Consider the following 10,269-nt stretch of genomic DNA (forward strand, 5'->3'; position numbering starts at 1 on the left):
CTGTATTGATCCATATAAAAGGCGCACCGGCCTATAAGGCGCACTGTTGACTTTTGATAAAAATTTAGGTTTTTAGGTGCGCCTTATAGGGCGGAAAATACGGTAACTAATTTATTGTCCTAAAATCTGGGGTGCGCATTATACATGGGTACAATTTAAAAATATATATATATATTTTTTTATTTTTTCATTTTAAAGAAAATCATGGTACAACAATTTTTGAAGGAAATCTTGTCACGGATGGAGTGTGGAAAGGAGCAGGGCGACTAAGTGCATCTTGGACCAGGGTTCATTGGAGGAACTCAAAACACAGACTTGGTAAACTAACATAACTCTCTAACAAAACCAACAACAGGACTGACCGACAAAGATGTGGAACAAAAAGAGAGGGTGACATTACCAAAGACAGGAACAGAAACCTGTGTTATTGTCAAATATTGTTTGGTTTTTAATTTCCATCGCGGACTGGACGGAGGCAGTATCACTGCGCATGCGCACTATGGATCCGATGCGCAGAACGGATGGGCAAGACACGTCAACTATTTAATACAATCAGCAAATAACAAAATGCGTATTACAGGTAATATTTTGTCTCACAACACTTTGCCTTGTTCCTTTCGTCTCTGCTGTTCACTTCAAACACGCTCCATACGAACGCAATGCTCTCGTATCAGACGCTTGCTCGATCACCTGCTCGTTTTTTGTCACGATGTACCCTACACAAATCCGAAACATTTGTTGCGGCTCCGAGTCACGACGAGGGGCAAGTTTTTGGTTTCTAAGGGTGTTTTTATTCCTCTTCAACTGCTCTCCCATACAGAGCCGTCTTTTTCACATGTCCGCACGTCACTTTCCTCTCTTTTCATTTTAAACTGATCGCGGTGGTGCCTTTGGCACTCAGCATTAAGGATTGGAATTGGGGGGTTAGATCACCAAATTATTTCCGAGCGCGGCGCCGCTGCTACTCACTGCTCCCCTCTCCCCCAGGGGATGGATCAAAATCACACAGGGATGGGTCAAATGCAGAGGACAAATTTCACCACACCCAGATGCGTGTGTGACGATCATTGGGACTTAAAAAAAAAAAAAAAATTGGGTGCGTATTATACATGGGTACAGGCTTTTTTCCAGCATCAACATGCCATTTTTAGGGTGCGTATTATACATGGGGGCGCATTATACATGGAAAAAAACGGTAGTCTTCTCAATGTGGGTCTTAAAGGAGAGGCATCTATCCAGGGTTACCCCTAGGTAGACTGGGTGCTCACAGTGTTCAACGGGGGTTCTTGACCAGCTGACCTTCAGTTGGCGCTTAGCTTCACGATTGCGCAGGTGGAAGGCACACATCCTTGTCTTAGATGGGTTTGCACGTAAGTGGTTTTCTTCATAGTAGGGTGTTAGCTCTGTCAGAGCATTGGAGAGTCTGTCTTCCACGATTTTGAAATCAGTGGCTTGTGCACCTATGCCAAGATTGTCTGCATATATGAAGTGACATGTGTCTGCACTTTTTGGTTGGTAGTTGATGTAGATGTTGAAGAGAAGTGGTGCAAGCACACTTCCCTGTGGGATGCCATTCTTGAGTCTTCGCCACCTGCTTTTCATTCCTCCAAGTTCAACAAAAAACCGCCTGTTTTCAAGCATGCTTTCAATCAGCTCTGTCAGACGGATGTCTCTTGTGGTCTCCAGGATCTTGCTGAGGAGACGTCTGTGGTTGACTGTATCATAGGCAGCTGAGAGGTCAACAAACACCACACCAGTTACCATCCCTTCCTCATAACCATCTTCGATGTACTGGGTGAGGTTGAGTACTTGGCTAGTTGTCAACTTGCCAGGGCGGAAACATGCTTGTTCAGGGATGAGGTGTTTGTCAACAAAGGAGCCAATTCTGTTGAGGATTAGACGTTCGGAGAGCTTGTAGGTGTGACTCAGAAGTGAGATTGCTCTAAAGTTCTTGGGAGCGGATGGATGGGTCTTTCCCAGGTTTCAGCAGTGCTATAATGTGGGCCTTCTTCCAGATGTTAGGGAGCTTGTGTGTTGTCAGGCACTCATTGTAGAGTTGTAGAAGCCATGTCTTGGCCTGGAAACCGAAATGCTTGATCTGTTCGGTTGCGATGTTATCCAGTCCAATGGCTTTTCCTGGTTTGAGGGTAGTGATTCCCCCTTCCAGCTCTTCCACGGTGAGCTGTCTTGCAAATGCAGGGTCCTCGATGTATTTCTTGTGGTTCAGTTTGATCTTTTTCGCGCTCTTTCCATTTTCAAGCAATTGGTTGGCAACTTGGTTGGCAGTGACTTTTGGGCGCTGAGGAGCTGCTTTAGTGTCACCCCGTAGCTTCTGAATAAGTGTCCATGCTTTCTTGCTGTTTTTTGACATGTCTGTGAACTCAATAAGAGCATTCCAAGTCTTGCTTCACTCTTGGGCATTGCTTTTCATCACCTTCTCACCTTGGGCAGTTGTCTCCTCTGAGAGGGGATCTAATTCAAACACGCTGATATAATTGTCATAGAGTCCTGCACAGTACTTTGAGAGACGTATGCAACTCTACAGCCACGGGGGATAAGTTTCCGAGCAGTTGTCAGCACCAGGTTAGCAAAATGGTCATAATTTGTGCTAACCGGTATTATATTCTTGATCTTCTCTTCCAGCTCATTGGTGAATCCTTCCCAGTCTGCTTTCTTGTAGTTGTAGCGCCTTTTGAAGGGCACGATGGTTGGGACTACAGCCGCGATGGGACGGTGTTGGCTTGATGGAATAGGGTCCAGCACAGTCTTTTTACACAGTCCAGCGATGTTATTTGTGATCATGGTGAGATCTGGATTATAGCCCCGTTTCCAGCGAGCACTAAGGAACGAGTGTGGTAGCTTGGGGTCATGGATAAGACTTAGTTTGTTGGCCTCTATCCATTCTTCAACCGCTTCTCCATCCTTGTTCATTTCAGGGTAGCCACACTGGATACTGTGGCTGTTGAAATCACCAATAATGATCTGTGGTTTATTGTGTATTTTGGGGATTGGCTGGGGGAATATGAAGTCTACAGGTGGTGGTTTATAGACAGATGTGTCAGGCTTGGAGCAGGGAGAGGACTCGAATGCAGAGGTCCAACAAAAGGTGTTCTATCCTCTCAAGCGGAAGACAGCACAAAAAACAAAAGCGCCTCAAGATGACGGACAAAAGGCAAAAACCAAAAGCGCCTCAAAACGAGGGAAAAAGGCTGGAGACAGCAAACAAAAAGGCGCCTCAAAATGAAGGAAATACTATGGCAAAAAAACTAACTAAACAAAAACACAGAGCTCAGGCTCGGCGACCCACAAAACACGACAGCATGACAAGATGTTACTACAGCACTGCTTAGCTTGACAGATAGGACTTCGATATCATGGTCATCTGACATGTCTGTGTCTTCTATAGCTAAACCTGTTTTTACAAATATGGCACTGCCGTACTGCCTGTGAGGTCGTTCAATGGCCAGAACCATTCCTGGTATGTTGGGGTGATTATTTTCACTCCCTCTGTGCGTCTCTTGCAAGCAGAGCACGTCACAGTGTTGTCTGCTGCATAGATTGGCTAAGAGTGTTCGTTTTGCAGAGGAGAACCCTTCGATGTTCACAGATAGGACAGTCAATGCTGGTCGTGAGGAGGTTCCTCGTTTCCAAGGTCGACCTTTGTGTCTAACTCCAGGCAGGTTTTCATTTCTGTAGCTTTGTGGCTTGTAGCTTGCAGTTTTCGGCGTAGCTTGTAGCGTAGCTTGTAGCTGCGTTGTAGCTTGTAACTTTTGCTTGTAGTGGTGAAACGATTAGCAGTATCTAGTCGATCTAGTTGATCTCGTCAATACTCCCGGGGCCGCGACGTGGACGCTCCATTCATGACCCCCAAACCTCATTGAATAAAGTACATAAGCAGACAAGTATATTCACATATTAAATCAATAAAATAAACATTTTACGCATGTAATTATACCTACACACCAAATCAATAAAGAAGACATAACTAGACATTTTTTATAGGGGGTAATGACAAAGGTTTTTATAACTTTATGATCTGCGCATAGTGAACACGGCTGGTAAGATTATTGGTGCTTCACTCCCCTCCTTGAAAGACATTTACATCTCCCATCTCACCCGCAAGGCGACCACGATTGTGAGTGATGTGAGTTTGTTTGAGCTTCTGCCCTCTGGGAAGAGGTATAGGAGCCTGCGCTCCCGCACCACCAGACTCAACAACAGCTTCATACTCCAGGGTGTTAGGATCCTGAACTCGCTTCCCCTTTCTGCGTAGCGTCCTGTACTTTGGCGCTACGCTTACTGTCTGCTGTATGCACACTGGGTCCGTTTTGCTCCTCTTATTTATTGTGTTATCTTCCATCCATCCATTTTCTGTACCGCTTAGTCCCCACTGGGGTCGCGGGCGTGCCGGAGCCTATCCCAGCCGTCATCGGGCAGTAGGCGGGGGACACCCTGAACCGGTTGCCAGCCGATCGCAGGGCACACAGAGACGAACAACCATTTGCACTCGCACTCGCACTCACACCTAGGGACAATTTGGAGTGTTCAATCGGCCTACCAAGCATGTTTTTGGGATGTGGGAGGAAACCGGAGTGCCCGGAGAAAACCCACGCGGGCCCGGGGAGAACATGCAAACTCCACACAGGGAGGGCCGGAGGTGGAATCGAACCCGCACCCTCCTAACTGTGAGGCGGACGTGCTACCCAAGTGCGCCACCGAGCCGCCTATTGTGTTATCTTTTTATTTATTATTTATTCATCATTCTTATTATTTATTGTTTGTGCCTTCTTGTTTTTATATTGTGTCGTTTACTTGTATGTCTATCGTGTAATATGTCTCGTCACCGTGGGATAGAGAAAACGTAATTTCGGTTTCTTTGTGTGTCTTGACATGTGAAGAGATTGACAATAAAGCTGACTTTGACATGTATTTCTGAGCACTTTGAAATAACAAATGTTTTTTGATATATTGCCTGAATAGCTTAAATGACCCTTAAGGAACTGTATATATGCATGCCTGATGATTTTCTAAATCACGGACACTGCCAAAGTCGTCTAAAAATGTTCAGTACTTGATTATATCTTATGTTTTGACTAATGCCAGTTTTCGATTACTACTGAACGCTCTGGACAGAGGGAAATATTTTGCCTAACAAAGAAAAGATATGGTTGGAAGCATGATTAAACTAAGAATATGATGATGTAAGCAAGTACATGGAGTATCAAAATAACAAACAAACATAGTCAGGGAACATTAGTAAATTGATTATCTCACAGCCAAAAGCTCACGTAATTACGTACAAAATGACAAAATTGATAGAATGATGAATGGGCGGTGTACGGCAGTGGATGTATGTGCAGGAATGGTTTACAGGAAGGACACTTGGAGATAAAAAACGGTAGAGGTGCCAGAGGGAGACAGCCAAGAACCCGGCCAAAGATGATCGTCAAGGCTGAAAGACGGAAAGGCCCCCATACACATCGAATCGCCCATAATCAGCACCCAACCCCACGGGACCAGCTCTCACCAAATCAGCACCTACTCCCATGGAGTCAAACTCTCCTGCGAACTTGCCACACCCCTGACTCATCACCCATCAAACTCGGCCCACACTGGCATATGTGACTGAATATAAGCTGAGCAAAGAAAAAACCTTGAACGTTGCCTTTCCTTAATGGAGACTTTCTGCTCTTGAGCATGGTCGCACGAAAGGTCCAGCGCTGTATTGTACTTTCCTGAAAACAGAGCTTTCTTAACAAGAATTGTGATTGAACTCAACCAACCTGTGTCAGTCTAAATTTTGTTTCGGTGTCTTAGCCTTTTCCTAAAACTGAAGAAATAAAACGAGCACACAGTGAGTAAATTGGATAACAGGTGATTGGCTATGGCTTTTGCCGTGAGGCGCGGATGGCCCGCTTCCCAAATTGTGGACCAAAAATCCAACACTATCTTAAAGAAATGTGAATGCCAGAGCCGGAATTGAATCTGCAAGCTCTGCACTGTGAGGCGGATGTGCTAACCAGTTGACCAATGTGCTACCCGATTTGAAGTCATTTAGCTAAATTTCACTGCTTTCTGCTCAGGTTTTAAGGGGTATTGTTCCCTTTATGTTTAATTTAAAGTTATAGAACATGGGTTGAAAATTGGGATATTTGAAAATCGTGTCTTTTAAGATGTGTGGACCAGGGACGTGCGGTCAGAGGTGGCAAGGGAGGCTATGCCTCCCCTGGCATCATGAAAAGGGAAAAAACAAATTCAATTGTTCTTCTTATAGTCATTTTCCTTTTAATTTCAATAGTTTTGTTTAATTTTTAACCAACATCGCTAAATTTCTATAGTTATTGTCAGGTTTATTTCAATGACTGAATAACTATTAAGAGAAGAGCAACAGCAAACAAACCACAAGTGAGACAGAATATTAAGTCTTTTCTCGCGAGGAGAACGATAGAGAGAGGAAACTCGGTTACAATCTCCATCAATTCTGAGTTCTCCCTCCACGTGCTCCTCTATTTAATGTTTTGGTTGCCCTGGTTACAGAGGCGTTGCTACACTAAAGGGAGGGGAGATTGTGTCTGTAGCAACGCTGATTAGCTAAGGAATGTAGTGTGGTGTGAATTAGCACTTCATTGTCGGCCCGTGACCCGCGCAGGGTTTGTCCATCTGTTTTCCAGTTGTTGGCCGAGTCGTCCGCGAGTGTGATCAGATAACTTGAATTGCCGCTTTTCCTGTGGAACAATGCAACTAAACCTTGGCTAGACTTTATCTACTTAGTAAATTAACACTCAATAACAATGAGTGACTTGTCCGAAACCCTTGAACAAGACTTGAGTAAATATGGGATAACTTGTACGCAACCACTTCAAACTGTGTTTACCTCTTACAGGAACAAAAACACACAGATAACATAAGGACAGGAAGGACACATATGGCTGACAGAGATCAAAAGACTTCCCTGTCACTAAAGAGAAAGAACCTAGATGAAAGGAAAGCCATAAACTCATAAATGACAAGGCTTTACTTAAACTATTCCAACATTTCCCTCCTGTTTATCACATATTTGCTCAATATTTACATCACCAAAAACAACCACTTCTCTCGATTTTCGGTTGTCGGATCACAAGTATGAGCACAAATAAGTTTACACCAAAAAAGGACAAATGTTGCGATACTATCATTCGGAAACACACAGATCTGGGAAGAAGTCTGTAAACTCAAGTGCAAAAACTGCATCATCATCACCGTTATCATCAACATGCTGCCGTTCAGACATTAGGCATACCCGGGCCACCTCGTCGTCCATGGGCGAGATTGCTGTAGTGATAAGCCGATTAAACAGAGCACGGAGACATGGAATACAACAACATCCACACAAGGTGAGTATAGCAGTAATTGAGGACACAAGGGCTTTATACTTCCCAAAAGCAGTCATCCACTTGTTGTGCTCTTTCATCCTCGTGTTGAGGGATTGCAAGTTTGCAATCATCTTCGTCAGGCTCCCATCAGGGGCGGTGTCATTCTGGATGAAGGTGCAGCATTGTTCCCTGAACATTGCGCAGATCCTTCCTTTCCCAGACAACAACATAACAAGAGCATTGCGGTTCTGGATTGACATTAGGGAAGGCATGGCTAGCTGTTCGTGCACTGCCTCAAGTCCCGCTTGTGTCCGTTTACCCAATTTCTGCATGTTGCAATGGATGTAATTTATCCTGTCAACGTTCTTGTTCATCGTCCACCAGTAGCAAATGGAGGACTCCCATCCCGCTTCAATTTGGTCAATTAATTCTTATTAATCAGGAACTCCTCTGGGGACTCTAATTGCATCAATTTCAGTCAGATCATCGTCGCCTCTCAAATTTAAAGACATTATGTTTTTGTTTTTTCCAGCTTTTTCCCAGATCTTGGCACGTCGGTACATATACAATTTTGGTTGACTACATTCTCTAAAAGCAATGGTTTCTTTTCTTTTTCTTCCATTCAACGGATATTATATAGAACACTCTGTCGCACATTTCACAATCAGTAAACAAACTATCCACATTCATTTTCGAGATATTGATTCCATTCTTTAACATCTACAGCAGTTGTTGACAAACTATTATTTCTTTACATAACGTTTTTGCCACTGTTAAGGCATTCAGTGTTTATTTTGAAGCCAATTCAATCAATTTTGAGAATGCATCTATTATGACCAGGCATTATAACCCTGTGGATTGCGTTAAGCACGTTAAACAAGCTCTTCAAAAATTTTTTTTTTATAACTGTTTAACTGTTTTGAATATGAATCAAATTCACATGATGTATAAAGCTGACTGAACTGCCCCATTATCCCTCCTCTTGAGCCATGCGACACACAACCATGGCTCAATATTGCTGCCCGCTTGTATAGGTTTTTTGGAGGATAGGTCAGTCTTCTAGTCATTTATAGATGCCATTCTCTACTCTTGCCCCTCTCTTTGTCCACGATTGAATTTCAATCTATGGACTTTGTCGCTGCACACCTTTAAAAATGTTTCAGTAATTCAATCCGCTTCTTGTGTGTATAAAATTTAAAGCGTCTTTTGCACTGCAGCTATGCGGTTCCGTCTGCAAGCTTGTTACCTCTTGACACCTTATCAGTCTCGTGCGTGCCCTGCACACGTGCACATAGCTATTTGTCGTGGCAATTGGACTGCTTCCACAACTAGCTTAGTTGTAGTTTCTTGTAGTTTCTTTTCAATCAGTTTCTCATCGTTTATCACAAGAATCTTAGTAATTTGAACAAAAGTCAAAAAGTATGTTTTATTTTACTCAATTGTACGATTTAGAGAATCCATATGTAGTAAAGCGTTGTATTACTACATATGATTTCATCTTCATTTAATTTTGACACACCTTTCAAAATGCTTCTCAGTGTCCCGGTGCACACATGCTTTGCGTGTGTAACTGGTTGTCTCAACCCGTGTTCCACATCCTAATCTTTCCTCCCCCCAGGTGTCAAACCAATCAAGATAAAGATAAAAACTAACAAAATAACCACCAGTAAATTAATATAATAGACAATTGTTGTTGTTTCTTAACTTTAACTAACTCAATCACTCTCTTATTCCCAAATGTAAAAACTTGTGTAGTCTTGACACAACCAATCGACTATTTCTTCTAAATTTAGCTTTGTAATGTTATTTAATAATTTTGCTTCATCCAATTCCAGAAAGCAAGTTCTTTCCATCTCTCAAATTTGGTTTCATCAGGGATAGGCATTAATGCAGTGTGGACCAGTTCCTGCCCACAAAAAATTGCTTGCCTTTCCTTTCTTCTTATTTTCACAAAATTGCTTTTGTTTTGCGGTGCAGACTACAATCTAGCAAATTCTTTTGTGCACCTACATTAGCCAATTTTAACACATAACACTGACAGCACACAGACAACACAAAAACTTACAGCAGAGACACAGCTCACAAACAATACAAACAAACAACGCTGCGCAAACGTCATCCTCTGTTTTGACGTTTTGGTTTTCTCATCAGTGCCTTTTATCCTTCATGCAAATATTGTCACATCTTCCTTAGGCATCACTCTCTGAGAAAATCACACTGTCCCTGCTTCGCCTGCAGCCACAGCACCCCTCGTGCGAGGGGGGGGGGGGCGCAGCATCAATGTTGATTGGTCACAGGCTGGCCATTTCCTGCAACAACCATGATGCCGGCCCACCGCCCACACGAGCATAGCAAAGGCCCACGCAAACAGCCCCGCCCCGCGACCACGCGCGAGCGCAGGCACGCTTATCAGTTTCACCTTCTCAAAGGGCAGGCCAACTCTGCTGTTGCCCTCCCCTATCATGTTCACCTTCAACATCTTTCAGTCTTCTACACAACATTTGCTGTCTCATTCTCGTCCTATCAAGCCACCATTCTAGTCACTGTCTGCCACACACGTCTTATTTTCTCTACTGCCACACACTGCTCATCTTAGTTTCTCCAACAAACTTAAACACATCATCGTCCACTTCTCAATTTCCCTATTATTGCTCAACAGCCTCCAGAACATTCTCCATTACTGATTTCTTCCATAGAACACACATCTCACTCGCACTCATACACACACCCATTCATGAGGATCCTCCGCGCGCACACGCACACACACACCAGCACAAAAGGATGACGCACAACATATAAGAACACATAGAAGCACTAAGAACATCTTTTTGCTCGTATTACTTGTCTGATTTATTCTCTATTTCACTTTTAGAAACTATGTGTAATTCTTTTCTATTTATTTAGCAAATTTTAACTT

The sequence above is a fragment of the Syngnathus typhle genome, linkage group LG8 (genome assembly GCF_033458585.1).
Source record: "Syngnathus typhle isolate RoL2023-S1 ecotype Sweden linkage group LG8, RoL_Styp_1.0, whole genome shotgun sequence".
In the NCBI taxonomy this organism is placed as follows: domain Eukaryota; kingdom Metazoa; phylum Chordata; class Actinopteri; order Syngnathiformes; family Syngnathidae; genus Syngnathus; species Syngnathus typhle.